At 43.3% G+C, this 16,869-nt stretch overlaps 1 protein-coding gene across 1 annotated transcript in view; it reads right to left on the bottom strand.

Moving 5' to 3' along the window:
* The window catches only part of IRS1 (insulin receptor substrate 1), a 63,429-nt gene that overhangs the window by 5,411 nt on the left and 41,149 nt on the right, over window positions 1-16,869 (bottom strand). The gene's annotated exons all lie outside the window — the stretch shown is intronic.

The following is a 16,869-nucleotide window of genomic DNA, read 5'->3' as shown; positions in this document are numbered from 1 at the left end:
GGTGCAGACTAGATGGTAAATATTGTCAAACAGGCAACAGGTTGCATTAAATGTTATGGGGGATATCAAGCTGAATTGTGCTACAGGCCCCGTTTTCTAGAAAATCTAGGAAGGCAGGTAAGCTCTGTTCACAAATAGAATACAAAAGAAAAAGGGGGTAAATCCCATGACAGATGCACAGAAAAGATACTCTAGCTGCATGGAGGGAAGGAAAGATGCTTCTAGATGGGAGCAGAAAGGAAGTACCTCATTGACACGTCTGGCTTGGACCGGGAGAAAAGTGATAGTTTGGGAATGTGGAAATGGTATCGCATCTTCGCTGCTTCAGGGCTGCCTCCCCAGAGCCTTGCACTGGGGCCAATGCTCAGTAAGGACTCACTAAGTAAGAGTGGAATGAACCAAAGGGACAAAGCACAGGTCTGCAGACACACGTGATAAAATGAGGCCCGGGGAAGGGTATGGCCATGGGCAGGCCAAGTGGAGAAGGATGGATTGTGTTAGATCCCAAGGTATGTGAAAAGGGATCGAAGGAGGTAAATCTGAGAAACGTGGTGGGACCGATGGCGAAGAACCTCGAATGCAAGGCTAAGGTATCGCCGTCTAAGTCTAGGGACACCAGGACGTGTTTCAGGATCCGTCCAGATGTAGTAGTACTAATCCACGTCAGCTCCAAGGAAAGGAACAGATTCTACAATCCATACATTGTATATGTTGACCAGCATGACTGTTTTTCTGTCTCTTCCCCTGAAGGAAAGTATGGTTGGCACCAGTTAGCGTTCACCATCTGGCTTTCAGGTAACCTGAAATTTACCAAACGTGGACTCTAGTTTTATGAGATTTCTGTCGATGTTTTTTAAATATTAACTCCGCCCCCTAAGGGATAGGGAAACAGCCTCTTTTTCTATAGACAAATAAAGACTTCCCATAGAGACACCAGTGTAAAAACAAACAAAAAAAGGACTCCAGGCTTATCCCTCCGATTGCCAGCGAAACAGGACTGACTTTGTGTAGTTCCTACAAGTGAAAGGAAAACCCATCCCTTCAAAAACCCTGGAGACCCATCTCCAGATCTCTTAACTACTTTCAAGTTTTTCCTGAACTCACACCACAATCTATCAGAATGTTCCTACAAGAATATGTAGACAGAGCTTCACACAGCTTTATAGCTCTGGGCCCAAGATGAAGTGGGAAGTACATACTTTATCAAAGGGCTTGAGACAAACAAACAAACTGCTCATTTATAGAAAATGGCGGAGGGGGGGGAGCGAAGGGCACACGGTATGCTTTTCATTTTATACCTGGCTCTCATCCAGAATGGCAGGATAAAGAGCTCAGCACAGGAACAAACTGTATCCAGTTTTGTCCCCACATGTGCCAACGTGCATAGATGCAGAGGGGCAGAGACTGGGGGCCTCCCTGGGGAGGAAAAACCCTTGGGCTTTGCCAGATCCTGGTATCTATTGCTTTGGGCCACTCTGAACCCACCCCTCCCTATCATTTCCCACAAGTATGCATGTTCAAAGAGCAGTAAACAAAAGGGTCTATTAATGGCACCATAAACCTTCCCTCCAAAGTCTCAGCATACTACTTCTCAAAGCCCTTTACTGTACATCCTGATCAGCACGTGTCTCAGCCACTCAGACTACCCACTGGTGTAGTACCAGTACATCACCTTGGGGATCTCTGAAAAAGGGAGCAAGTGGGAAAGAGGGAGGTTATGCTGAGGTGGGGGAGGGGATGGGCACTGAGGCAATCAACAGGCCTCAGAGGCCGGGAACAACTTCAAGTGAAAGTCTGAAGTTCACATCTGTTTTTCTTTGTTCAAGGTGTGTGTGTGTGTGCGTGTGTGTGTACATACAGAAAACGTAGCTCCTGAGTAAATTATACGGATTTTTAACAGATACCCCTGAGTGAGAATTGTCCTTCCTTGAAGCCTCTTTGGGGTCTGCACATTTATTTCAAGCACGCAGCCATCGTTGGAGGCATTTTTGGAATGCTTTCTCAAGTTCCCATTTCTTTTTTTTTTTTTTTTTTTTTTGCGACAGCCTTCTCAGCCTTGGGCATATTCCTTTGAATGGTCTCTACAGCAGCCAGTCTCGGCCCTTTGAGGGCACATTTGATCTGTGGAAATGGCCAAAAAGCTCTGAGAGCCAAATGTGAATAAAGGGGCCGATTAAGCTGGGTACTGATTCCCAGTGACATACTATCTGAAGCCAAAGAACCCTAAAAATAAAGTTCCCAAAACATAGCTGCTCACAACGGCTCTGGTGACTTTTGTTGGAAATGAACTCTGAGGACTTTACAGACATACTTTAGTGTAATGTTCATGGGGTTAAAGTTCATTTGCCTTTATCCCCACCTCTATACAACAGCAGTTAAGAAGGCCATAACCGTACTTGAAGAAAGGCCCACATGCATATCATACATTTTGGAGATAGGTTTTTCAAAAACCAATTCCCATACTAGCCTCCCACAGTCATTCAACTTAAGAAACATCTGTTAAAAAAAAAAAAAAAAAGAAAAAGAAAAAAGAAATAAAGAAACATCTGTTGAGTGACAACTAAAAAGGCAGTAATAAGGACTATCCCAAGCACTGAAAAGGAAGACCTGGGTAGAGGTACCTTAGAGTCCCTTTTTATTTACAACCCAGACTGACTCAACAACCACGAGAGGCAAATATTGCAACCATGTTTTACAAATGCAAAAATTCATCTGTAACATGTACGAAGTGGAAACAAAAAAGCGAAACATTTCCTTGGAGAAGAGCTAGGCAAATATCAAATGGTGGTGTTCCTGTGATCCATCCTCTCGGGTTACCTCCCTGGGGAATAACTTCTGAACCCAGAAAGACGACCCACCTGTCATGAGACTTAGTAGCAGGAAATTACATTTTGACAAAATTTCATCACCACATCAGCATCTCCTGTCCCCTTCCCCGTGTCTTCTTGTAACACAAAACCACCTAATCCTGTTGCCGGTAATGAAAAATGTAATTTTTAAAGCATTATCAAATAAGTCAACACTTGAGCAATGCTACTTGAGACCTATGGATTACTGCATTATTGCATCCGGTAGGAATTTACATCTTCCGGACTTGACCCACTTGAACTATGCCTACGAGAGCTGAAAAACAGATAAGGCTTTTCTGCCCTCCTCCCAACTCAGCCTACCGATGAGGCTTCACTGTAAAGCACCTAAAAACAGCAAAAGGTTATGATATGTGTATACTGAAAGATCCCCACCCTTTCAACAATGAATTTTTGGTCCAACCCATTGACTAAAAGTTTTATCTTGTATTCAAATGCCTCGAAACTTCCTGCCAATTTGAGTCAAGGGCAACACAGTTATAAATATCTGGTTAAAGCATTACTAGCAGTTTCTACTTCCACTAAGAAAGCAGGACTAAAATATTCTTAAGTTGTTTGGCTACCGTCATACAGCAAAATGTAGCCACAAAGCAACTCTTCCTCACCCAACTATGCCTAAGAAAAAGTAACTATTGTAATGACTTTTCTTCAATGGAGATCAAGGTTTGAAATCTTATATTGCAGATTCAACTAGAAAAATTTGTATGAATGAATTCTTCCACTTAAATGTGTCAAAACGGCACATTTCTCTTTCACTTAAAATAAACAGCTGTGACTTAAAAAAATTTTTTTTCACTTTAATCTAGAAAATGTATACACCACAAGAAAATGTAAAGAAGGAATAAACATTTCTCCAATTCTTGCCAGCCAAGGAAAGCCATGATTCAACTGTGGTTCTAAAGCCGTCCTTTGCTTAAAGGACTTGAACTTTTAGAATTCTACATTCAATGTCAAAAATGTTTCAATAGGACAGGAAAATAATGTTTCCATCATATTTAGATCTTCCCCTTTCTTAAAAAATCTGTGATGAGAAGATATTTGAAATGTCAACCAACTTTAAACCTTGCTGGTATTCTATTCCTTTCTCCTTCTCCCAATTCATTGTATATGGGGAGGAGTATGGCAGTTTGATGTAGAAAAAGCCTCTGGCTCCCTGGTTTTAATGTCCAAAAGCTCAAGTCTTTAAGGGAATGGCACAGGCAAAGTATTCAGGACAGGAGGGGAGTATTCCTCTGAGAAAAGAAAACAGTTCCCTTCGCCTGGGAATAAAGAGAGAAACAGCACGGTGTATGGCTCTGTACCTACTAGGATTCTGAATATGGCGCCTGTGACCCTTCTCTGTATCTTGTCTTCCCAAACCTGTTGATTTCTTACTTGACACAACTGCACAAAACTACTGTGACTGCAATTCGTTTCTTCAGCCACCTCACTGATGCTGATGCCATAATTCATCCTACCACTCACTTAGAGAAGATCAAGCCTTCTAGAATGCTTACATATTAATAAGGCACCTTATAAAACACTGCCAAGTATTCTGTTTTTAAGCATACCCAATTCTGGTTAACAGGCCAATAAAATTTTTTAAAAATCAGTATTAACTAAATTCATAGTTCTGGGAGTGTATATGTGCCCTGCATTTTAACACTTACACTACTCAATCTCTGATGGGTAAAGAAGACCACTGACTCATTGGATGGGCTGTGAAATGCTTATTAAAGAAATCTCTTGGCTTAGAATTTGTTCTACCACCAGGGGTTGGATGGTAGCATTTAGGGAGGATCTCAGTCTTGTTAGCTATGGGAATCACCTAAGTAAAAAAGCTAACCAAGTTAACCAAAGCTAACACCTAGCTTCAAGTTCCAGACACAGGGAGAATTTCTCTGCTCTTTTGAAGATATACCTGGGAAATGTCAGGGCAAGGGGAGACTTGGGCAAAGGACAGACCTAAGTGGGGAGCGAGGAAGGAAAGAAAAGAAGGGGGGAGAAAAAGAAAAAGAGAAAAGAAAAATCAAGGTAGGATTGAACTGGAGAACTTTTTAAAGGTTTTATGTCTGTTTGTCAGAGAGAGAGCGAGCTGAGCGAGAGAGAGCAAAAGCAGGGGGAACAGCACGCAGAGGGAGAAGCAGTCTCCCCAGTGAGCAGGAGCCCAGTGTGGGACTCAATTCCAGGACCTTGGAATCATGACTTGAGTTGAAAGCATATGCTCGCAGACTGAGCCACCCAGCAGTCCCAGGACTGAACTAATGAATTTAAAGTTAGAGGTAAGACCACAAGATGCTTGCTACTCTATGTTAACAAGCTAAACCAACATCTTTTCCAAGAGGCCAGATCAGAGCTGGCAAGACCCAGTTTCATGGTCTTAAAAGGCAAAGGGTAAGTGACCAGCCAGGCCAGTGCTCTCACGGAGCACTTAAAGAGCACTTTTGCCTGGTGTGAGTCACATGGGTGAGAGCTGGTGCAGATAACAAGGTTGCTGGCCGGGCCTTCCAGCGGCTGCCAGGGAGGAACATTCAGGGAGAGCTGCCAACATGTGAGAGGCCACCTTGCTCCAGTTCCCCCTGTGTCCCAGTGAAAGTCGTCCTGGCAGGGCTGGTGGCTTCGGGAGCCCACCAGCAAAGGAAGGCACATGTATTATGAAAAGAAGAGAAGAGAGGGGCTGACCGGGGAGCTGCCCGTCCAGCCTGCACGCCCCCGCTGTGAATCTCGCCAGCACCGCGGACCTCTCCTGCCCTCAGCAACAAAGGGCAGGAGCTGGGGCAGGAAATTTGTCCAGAGGGTTAGAGATTTATGGAGAAGACAGATGAAAACAACAACAACTTATGGTTGGCAACAGTTAAAAATATTCTGCTGGGGCGCCCAGCTGGCTCAGCCGGTGGAGCGTGTGACTCTTGACCTTGGGGTCCTAAGTCAGAGCCCCATGTTGGGTGTGGAGAGTACTCAAACATAAAACCTTAAAAAAACAAAACAAAAAACAGTATTCTGTCAATAATGTATTAAGAAAATATGAAAAAGCATTCTGAAATCTTTAAAGCTGAAGAATATTCACTTTAGTTATTTCCTATTCTTTTTATTAATAGGGAGTGTGCTGATAAAGCAAAAGATAAGGCCAGTGGGGTCAACACCGTAAGAGCCCTCCCCCTATCCCCTCTGCTACGGAACTCAAAAAGTCTGCAGTCTCTCTTCTACTGAAATTAGAATGCATCCCCACATACATGACAGTCAGAGGAACTCAAAGAAACAATCCCTCCCCATCACAAGTCAGACCACATAATGTGGAACAGGAAGCTTTAATTTTAATCGAGCTCAAGCAAAATAAACCTGTTGCTTGAAAACATGAGAGTAATATGATGCCTTCTTGCCTACTTGAGAAAGCAAGTCATGAAAGTCAGTCTTTCTTCTCATTTCATGAGACCCATTTTTGCCCCATATTCTCTCTCCTAGGAATTAAATTCCAATTCTGAGGTTTATAGTTGATATTGTAATTTCACATCAGCTTATTGTTTTGTATTTTTTTTTTAATGTTCAGAAATACAAGGTATAGGTTTATTGGTCTGGCTTTAATACAAACCAGGAGGCTTAAATTAAAATCACAACTTAGTTTACAATGTGGCATAGAGATAGTAAAAAAGTGTTGCGATACCGTTTCTGTAATTAGGCAAAAGGGAATCAAGCGGACTCAGGTCGGTCCTACTGCCTTTAATTTTTCTGTTCAACACTAAATAGATTTTGCATTCTTTGCTGTCTCCCCAGAGTCCTATCAGAAATTGCTTCAAGAAAGCAAGTGCCTGGGGCGCCTGGGTGGCTCAGTGGGTTAAGCCGCTGCCTTCGGCTCAGGTCATGATCTCAGAGTCCTGGGATCGAGTCCCGCATCGGGCTCTCTGCTCAGCGGAGAGCCTGCTTCCCTCTCTCTCTCTCTGCCTGCCTCTCCATCTACTTGTGATTTCTCTCTGTCAAAGAAATAAAATCTTTAAAAAAAAAAAAAAAAAGAAAGCAAGTGCCTGATTTTACATTTGAGTAATTGTCTGACTACCCAATTGTTTCTTATCAACCATCAGCAGCTTTTCTGTAAGAGCCTAAGAAGCAGAGCACAGAATTACGCTCACACAGACGGCCCCCCGTCTGCAGCGGGCTGAGGTAAGGATCATTAACACCACTGACATCACTTTTGGCAGCCAGAGAAAAGGGAAAACCTGTGTTTAATCTACTTCCTACTCACCACAAGTTTCAGCCGGAGTCTCCGATAATATGGGTTGTGGTTGACTTTATGGAAGAACTTGGTAATGCAAGAAAAATGTACTGCACTGAACAAGCATCTTTAAAAAGGAACCACGAGGTACCTCAGCTGTGTGGCCCCGATCTTCTGGAGGTATTCTGGTCATTAAACGGGCCTCAGGGAGGCCAGGGCCATTCCCAACTGTTCCAATAAGACCAAGCTCAACAGAAGAATTTCCCCTCTGCACACATCCAGTTAACATCTCCTGGAGGCCATCAGCATAAATCACAAAGAAAAAAGTTTTATCTTTTGTCTTCCTTCTTGCCTTGAGAACACTAAGGGCGTTCGTGGGGAAGAATTTAATCTAGATTCTTCAAAGTAAACTGAGCTGTTGCTATTTCTGGGGTCTAAAGGATGAATGAAAACTGTCTGAAATCAATCAAAACTGGTCATCAATATAGAAGTACAGGGCAGCATATTTCAATTGTATTCATGCACTATTGTGACTTCCTCTACCTTAAGAATTCTTGTTAAAAAAGTGCAAAGTCATAAAGATTTCTGGGCTATGAAAGCCAGTCTTAAAAGTCAACGTGAAGGAGGATACGCGAAACTACCCCATCCATACTAGGCTACAGAAGACCACAGGTGGGACCTCCATGGAACTGGGTTATGTTTATGAGAAGGGGTAACACGGCTTGCCATAAAGTAATGCAACCTTGAGTTACCACTCCCTGAGTGAGGAGTATCCTGTATGGGATTCTGAATCCTAAAATGTAATTTAGGAAATTTAATCCAAAAAAGTTTACTTTGAGAGGTAAAGTTGGTAAGGAGGGTCCTGCCACAAGGCAGTTATGCTTTTCAAAGCCTGACCAATTTTGACTGAAAACTTATTCTCAAGTTAAAATTTAAAAGGAGATTAAGACAATTTACATCTCTGTTCATTCTTCTATGATTTTGGGCAGGTTACTAACTCTCTTCCATCCCAACGTTTTCATCTGTAACATGGGGGTAACAGTACCCATTTCATAGGGTTCTCTCTTGAGGTTAAATGAGTTGATACATGGAAAGTTCTCATTGCTGTGCCTCACACACAATGAGCCCTCAAACATTAGCTCTTATTTGAAGCATTCTTATTAAGAACTAGATACCCTGGATTTCCAATTTCCTCCTGATACCTGAAAACACACATTAACCAGAAATGTGCTGGTGGAAGAAGCAAGCAAGAATGAATGAATCCATTGGCCAGATGCCAGCCAAGGGCTGAGGCCAAAGCCAGGATCAGGATGTGCTTTGGGAAGGGAGACAACATTCGCTGAGAGAGGAGGTGGCAGGGGGCTGGGGGGAGCGCCACAACAAAGAGAAAAGGTAAAAGTAGTAGAGGTGAGGCTGAAAATAAGACCCTGGGATAGGATTTTAGACAAAGACCCGTCTACCTACACAGGGAACAGCAGGGGTTAAATATTAGGACAGATAGCATTAGCATATCTTTGAGTAGATCTTAAATTAATGCTATCCACAGAAACACTGCTGAAAGCCTACTTCTCTTGCTTTCTCAGAAGAAATTAGAAGCCTGAAGCGCCCCCCCAATCCCTTCTAAGTCGGCTAATGAAAGACTTATAATGCTCCATGAAAGGATTCACAAAGAATTCTCATGAATAGGCTTAAATGGATGTTCAGTGAGATTCTTATGCACTATTTCCAGGTTCCAAAGGAGCATGTTTCTAATTGTTGGGGGAGGAAATGGGTAGCTTTTGTTTCCGAATTCTTGTCCCCAGTCTTGCATCTGACAAAGCTGAACAGGAGTGACACAGCCAGTCAACGCGGCCCGACCAACTTGGAGAAAAACTGGAATTGCTGCCAGATGTACACGGCTAATGGATGGGCAGCTGGGGTGGGCGGCGGACACCGGAAAGATAATCTGAAATAACGAATAATGTATACACTGCTTGCATCTCTAAGGTCTTTGAAGCAGACAATGGTGCAGATTTCCAAGCGACTGCAAACACTTCTCTAGTGTCCAGGTGAAAGAGGCAAAATTCTTCCAATTGACAAGGAGCAGCTGACCTCTCACCCACTGACCCTCGAGTTCATGGTCCTTTGCTTTCATCCTTCAAGTGCCACTTCCACGTTGCTCTTGTTCCTCTCTCTGTTCCCCATTATCTCAGCCTTTCACGTTTTCATTTGGAGAATGGTGTCTGTTGAGAAGTTCCCCAGGACGGCGTTCTGTCCATGAACTAGAAGCCTCCTGAGAACAGCTGGACCAAATTCTTCATTAAGAGGTGGTGGCGACTCTTAAGTTAGGGATTCTTATGAAGGCTATTTCTCAGGGGCGCCTGAGCAGTTCAGGCGGCTGAACGTCCTACTCTTGATTTCGGCTCAGGTCATGATCTCAGGGTCATGGGATCGAGCCCTGTGCCAGGCTCTCTGCTCAGCACCGTCTGCTTGTTCCCCTCCTTCTGCTTCTTCCTTTCCCCACACCTCCACTAGCATGTCCTCTCTCTCTCTGATAGAGAAGTACATCTTAACAACAAAAAAGAATATTTATCAGTGACCCTGAGGGGATCACAGTTCCAGGGGTGGTAGAGGGGGTCTGTGAAGGTGATCCCCAGGCCCTCTGGTGTGCCAGGCAGGAGCCATCTGGATTTCAGCTGAAACACACCCGTGGGGCTAAACCACTTTTCTCTGTGGAGATCTTCTAGCCTCCAAGCATTTCACTAAATCTCCAGGTCTCAATTTGGGTGGGCGGGAGTAATTTCTCCCTGCAAGAGATATGTGGCAATGCTTGGAAATATTTCCGGTTGTCCCAACTGGGGTTGGGATGAGGTGGGAGAGAAGCTGTTGGCATCTAGTGGGTGGAGGCCGGGAATACGCCTAAACCTCCCACGACGCTCAGGATGGCCTCCCGCAACAAAGAACGATCTGGCCCCAAATGTCAGTAGTGCTGAGGCTGAGAAACCACGCTCCGGGGCTGTTGCCAAAGCCACCAAATATGCTTGCTGACTGTCTCTAGGGTCCACATCAGTTCTGTGCATGAGAGTGAGGCAAGAGGTAGGTGTTCCTGTTCCAAGACCTTCCTTTATTTATGATGGCCACACCTCAGAATCCCAATGGCTACACTCCATGCTCCTGGCCTTTCCCCATTTGTCGCTGCTGGAAATTTACTTCTCCTGCATCCCACTCCCTTCCTTTTCGACCAGAAGACAGCCGATCCGATTAACCAGTCCAGGCCCATGTTTCCCTTTGTCCCTCCTCCACAGGGAAACAGGGATGTCTAGACACAACACAAACGCAATGTCTAAAGCAGGGAGAACACCAAGCATGGCGGAGGCCAACGCAACAGCGTCTGGGGAAGACTCACGGGTGTGAAGCTGCTCCATCTACACTGACCATGGGAGATGGACCCTCCGGGGAGATGCCCTTGATTACTCCCAAGTTTGTATCTCATCCCACCGAGCCAGTACTTTGCGGATGGTCTTGGACAAGTCACTTGACCTCGCTTTGCCTCCACCATTTAGTGAAATGGAGAAAATATCTAGTCCTCCCGGTCATTTGTAAAACTCAGTGAGTTTTGTGACTATTAGTCATGCTCAGTGTCCTCAAATATCTGGGAGTAAATGGAAGTTAAGAACTAGGTCCCCTCTATTCCAGAATTAGTCAACTTTTTAAAATAAGAGGTGACTCCTAAGTCAGAATACTATTGCCTAGAGATTTTTTTCACTTTATGAAATACTCACCTGGGAAGATGATTTATTTAAAAAAAAAAAAAAGTCAAAGTTCAAGATAGAAATTTCAGTTGCTGTTTCTAAGTATAAGATGTCTTTCGAGGGGCACCCAGGTGGCTCAGTGGGTTAAAGCTTCTGCCTTCAGCTCAGGTTATGATCCCAGGGTCCTGGGATCAAGCCCCGAGTCGGGCTCTCTGCTCAGCGGGGAGCCTGCTTCCCCTTCTCTCTCTCTGCCTGCCTCTCTGCCTACTTGTGCTCTGTCTGCCAAATAAATAAATAAAATCTTGAAAAAAAAAAAAAAGATGTCTTTCCAGAAGGATACTTTTCGGGTCTGTTTTCCCTAAAACTTAAACTAGAGGGCACCTGGGTGGCTCAGTGGGTTAAGCCGCTGCCTTCGGCTCAGGTCATGATCTCAGGGTCCTGGGATCGAGTCCCGCATCGAGCTCCCTGCTCAGCAGGGAGCCTGCTTCCCTCTCTCTCTCTCTGCCTGCCTCTCTGTCTACTGTGATCTCTCTCTGTCAAATAAATAAATAAAATCTTTTAAAAAAAATTAAAAAAGAAATTTAAAAAATTAAAACTTAAACTAGAAAAATAGCTGGGTGAGGGCCAGGGCACAGAGACCATCATCAATGAAGAGTCTGAGGGTTCAAAATTCTAAAAATCAGACGATGGACAGAAAAAACAAGTTGAGTTCCAGGTGGTTAAGTATGAAGCTTTTTCAGATGGCACCCGAAGGTAACGGTAATAAGAACAAATACTCCTGAAATAAAGCCACAGAAGGAAAACAATAGCTTCTTAAGGAAAGTTCATAAGGAAAACAATAGCTTCTATTCTTTCCACACCTTAGCTGACAGAATGCCTTCAGAGTAAAATCCAACCACACAATTCCACCATTACTACCCAACAGGAGACAGGCTATAATTAACATTTAATTAACATCCTTATGGAGCACTTTGCTTAATTCTGTTCAAAAACTGCCTTACGTTTTTCCCACAAAACCATGTCACAAATGGGCAGTGGTCTGTCTCTTCCTTTGGTTACTTTCCTTCCTGAACAGTATAAGGAAGAGTGTGACTACGTAAGTGTCCACGTCAAATCTCATTCTTAGGAGATGCCTCTCTTCCTTCCTGCCCTTCCACCCTGAGCTCTCCTCATTCCCAACCATCAGCAGCACCGAACAGAGCCTCTCAACACAGCCACTGACTTCACACACATCATTTCTGCTGAATCCTCCCCACAGAGCTTCGAGTAGAAAAAAAGACCTTCCCAGAGTCTTCCAAACAGAAGTGCAAGGATGAAGAGCAGCCAGATCCTTGCTGAGTTCCTCCTTTAATGCACAGCTAGAGGGAATTAAAGGAAGGTGACTTGAGATCCATTTGACAGAAGTCAATAAGCTGATGGGAAGGGTAGTATAAGGACTAATGAAAATATGCAACTGGGTGGCAATCATACTAACTTTTCCTTTAGATGCTCCATTCCCATTTCAACAGGTGACGTCCACTACGTGACCGAGTCATGGTAGAAAGGGTTTGTAGATTAATATAAACAGAACAATCAAAGTAGTCCTACATCTGGTATTAGGGGGACTTCCTTGATCATATGGTTATGGTTAAGAGAATCATGTTGCCCATGACACTGGTGAAGAGTAGCACTGAGGAAAGATTGGGGGTCTCCTCACCCCAATAGTCCTCTTTCTAACCAAGAGTCATTAAAATCTTTATAGCCCAACTATTCAGAGAAGGAAAGAGCCTCCCCAAAAAGAAATGATCCCCCGCAGAGGAAAAACAAGGTGATACCCAATAAGGATGCAAAGCAAGATTCGTAGCAGCCAAGTCATTCAACTATACAATGGGGACTTTCATTAGATAAAAGGGCAAACCTATAGCAGAAAAGACCCCAAAAAGTCTCTGAAAACTACTAATTTATTGTAAATGAAGAATACACATCAGTTTGGTCCAAAATTGTTATAATAGCATAGGTATCAAATTAACAGGGATTTGAGATATAGATAAACATAGGTATTTCCACGTATTTACAATACCATATCTAGCTTTGGTCTCCACTCTTCAGGTATACTAGAGAAAAGTACATAGGGAATTACTAAATTATGAAGCAATAAAACAGAATAGTCCTTCTCGAACTTTAATGTGCTTAGGATCTCTCGGGGGTTTTGTTAAAATGCAGATTCTGATTCACGTGGTTTGTGGGAGGGCCCAAGTTCAACCTGCTGCCAGGTGACCCCAATGCTGCTGGTCTGGGGACCACATTCTGAGCAGCAAAGGAGGAAAGAACCTTGAAGAAAAGGGGAAACATTATTTAATTTCAGTAAAAGAATAGTAAGAGGGCTTAACTGGGGACTTTAAGGAAGACTATATGGTAAGTCATCTATTCTCCACCTCAGTAGGGTAAATGAGCTTAAATTACAGCAGCAGTTTTGAACTGAAACACAAAGAAAAATTTCCAGGCATAAAAGTTCTAAAAGAATTAACTAGACAAGAATGAGAAACCTCCATGTCAGGGCTCCTTGAAAAACACAGAAGGGATGGGGGTAACTGCAAAGAAGATACTGGGAAGAGAGAAGACAACAACAGCCTCCACACTGATGGGTTTCCACCTGCTTACTGTTCAGGTTGCGGGAGACTGAAGACAGTTGGACTGGAAAAGAGGGCTGTAAACTGTGATCCACTACATTTCTATCTCTTGAAAACACTGATGCAGATTACTTTGATGTCTGGAGGTTCCCAGTCAAGAGGAAGTGAGCAGGGCCATGTGTGTTAGCTCACAGATGCTAGAACCAAAATAAACAAGCATTTACCACGACCCAAAGGAATACAGACACCCTGCCTTCCAGCTGTCTTTTACCAAATAAACCTCAAGGCACAAACAGGAGGTTAGTTCTTAACTCCCTGTCTTTATTATTTGAGGGGACCAACAGGTAGAAAAAGCCACCAGACTGCCAACGCAGATCTCCTCTCGAAAACAGGAGTAGAATCAACATAAACAATTAAATGCTTACTGCAATCTGCAACACCTTCAACTTGGAAGCATCGAAAGTACTGATATCAAAATATGCTCCCGTTTTTCCACCAAGCATTAATCTATCCTCCCTAATGTTTCTGTAGAGAAAGGCTGACTCTACGTACACGGATCTCATCCCCAGGACCCTAGGATGCGTGCAAAGCCATCATGACTCCAAGGTATCAAAATGTGGGTATCCTGAGCACGGAAGGATGGTCTGTGGGTACCAGTAACTTCCATTCACACTAACAGACAGCAGCAAACGAGAAGAAGGCAAACCGCCTCGGATCATGAGCATGCCCTTCCGTCCAACTTATTAGCAAGTTAGTTACTACAAGGTTCCATTTTCACCTCAATGAAGCTTCACAGCAGTGCCAAGCTCTTCATTATTTGAAGGCAATTTCATTCACTGGGCCTGACCCGCTGCTCTGACCAGGAGTTGCAGCTTTACTGGTCTGGAAGACAAGCCCCAGGGAGGCAAGGAGAGGTTTCTAATGGCTTTAGGAAATGAAAGGAACAAGGGGTGGCCAGAGATACACCCCAAGAACTAATTCTAAAACCATGGCTGGGGAGCGCAATTCACATGCTATGCAATTCACATGAGTTAATTTCCTAAGCAAGTGGGGTTAGAAGGAAAATACATTTCATCAAGGGTTACCAGATACAGCAGGAAGGGGAACTGCCCGCAAGTCACTTATCCTTCCAGCTACCTGATGGGGGTTAAGACCCTAGAACCCCCCAGCACTCAGACATTTGATCATCACTGAGCTGCTGTTCCTGGTAAAACGGCGATAAAAGTACCCACCTAGCTGGGCACTGGGTCATTGTGAGGATGTGTGTGCAAGTGGGGGAAGAAGCAGAGGGAGAGGGACAAACAGACACTATGCTGAGCTCAGAGCCCAACAGGGGGCTCGATCTCATGACCCTGAGATCATGATCTGAGCAGAAATCAAGAGTCCGATGCTCAACTGACTGAGCCACCCAAGTACCTCAGCACCCCAAACATTTATAACCTGAATGTTTATACTTCATTAGCTGAAAGGTAAAATTGTATCTAGGCATGGTACAATCATACTGTATTCTCCATATGCCACGAAATTTAATTTTTTCTGACTGTGAATAAACTTGTTTGATTAACATCATTTGCCAAATTGTTCTTGACGCTTGTGATCTCCAGTTGTACCTGATTTATCACTGTGTTTCATACATAATTGGCACTCAATAAATAACTGTTTATAGATATTAAGGTATATATAAGAAAACCAGATGCACATACGCACATATTCTAAGGCACATATGACTTGAATAAGAGGAATTTTAGGGGCGCCCAGTCAGTTAATCATCCAACTCTTGGTTTCATCTCAGGTCATGATCTCAGGGTCATGAGATCGAGCCCTGCATTGGGCTCCACACTCAGCATGGAGTCTGCTTGAGACTCTCTACTCCTCCCCCTGTGTCTCTCTCCTCCTCTCTCTCAAATAAATAAATAAATAATTTTTTTTAAAAAAAAAGTGATTTTAGGTAAAGAAAAATTGCTCTTAAGTTTTTGTGGTTTCCCCTACATTTAACAGTAAGTAGGCATTTGTTAACCTCTTAAAAGTATTGTCCCCCTTTTGATAAGTATTTTTTTAAAAATTTCAATCTATTTTTTAATACTACAAATTAAACAGGACTTAGAAAATAAAGCTAATTTTATATTGATTATAGTTGTTTTCAAATTTTACTTGTATCCTCCTCCCTCCCTGAATATTTGAGTAAAACCACTCCTGGGGAGAGGGTGTGATACGTAACATGTGCTCACACACACACAGAGTCCCCATCAGCAACACACCCAACGTTTGTTCCATATCAGCCCCTACGTTAGGAGTTTGAATGCTCATTATTCCATCTAATCCTCATGACCATCCTGAGGTTGCACTATTATTCCTGTTTTAAAACTGAGAAACTGAGGTTTGGAAAGGAGAGTAAATTCCTCAAGATCTTGAAGCTAAGTAAACAGGGCCACCAGGTTTCAGAATCCATGCTCGTGACCACAGATTTACAGACAATGCTAGAAAAAGCATGGGGGGAAGTATGGCAAGCCTGTCATCTAAACACAGTCCACCGGAATAGACAGAGTTATTTTTGTAACAGGAAATGGGGGTAAGCTCCGTTGTTTACAGAAGGTAATGAGAAATTACATAGCAAAATGCCACTCGGATAAATCTACATGGAATCAGCTAAAACACCATTTCGCACAGCAGGCACCTGGGTATCAGAAAGAGCTCTGCTTCCGGAAAACAGTCTGCCAAAGAGATTGCCATCATAGAAGTACGCTTTTATCCCTTGTTACGGACCCTCCCGTAAAAACACTAAACATGAAATCGCTCATTTCTTGAAGAGTCTAGACAGTGGTAGACGCAAGCAACTGGGTGTGACTAATAGATTCTGACAAACACACACAAACAGAGCGGAAAGGTAAAGCGCAAGGCCTGACATTTATGGGCCCCATAAAATAGGAACCCCGTCCCCTCTCAAGACTGTAGGCTCTTCTGGCCCAGGGCTCCCAGTGCAGGCTCCAGTATGTGGGGGGATATTTTTATCCAACTACTTTTCATTCAGGCTTTCCGTCCTTTATTTAGAAAACCAAAATAAAACCAGAAAGAGCATACATATCGTCATAAGCCATACACTATATAATATGTAAAGAAAAGTCCTTTGACATTAGCAGCCACCAAAGAACAGAAGACTGAAAAGTAAATCGTAAACAGCTGCATCTCCCTCTCCAACTGTTTACATTCTTAGACATCCACTTTTTAAAAATATTCCCTATGTCGATCAAAACACACTGTACTCAAGAAGAAAACAATGACGTTAGCTTGAAGACATTATACGGTTTACACATAAACAGAGCTTCAGTGTCCTTATTCTAGTTGGCAGCAACTGATCTACACGGCTCAAGCGGAGAGCTGTAATTGTGTTAATTATCTCTGTTTACAGAAAACTCTAAAACATATATGTAACCTTTAAAACAGCACCTAGGCCGAGTGTGTGTTCCCCACGGCAGGGT

Source organism: Mustela nivalis (assembly GCF_964662115.1).
Source record: "Mustela nivalis genome assembly, chromosome: 11".
NCBI classification, from domain to species: domain Eukaryota; kingdom Metazoa; phylum Chordata; class Mammalia; order Carnivora; family Mustelidae; genus Mustela; species Mustela nivalis.
This window is presented reverse-complemented; position numbering and strand designations above follow the sequence as displayed.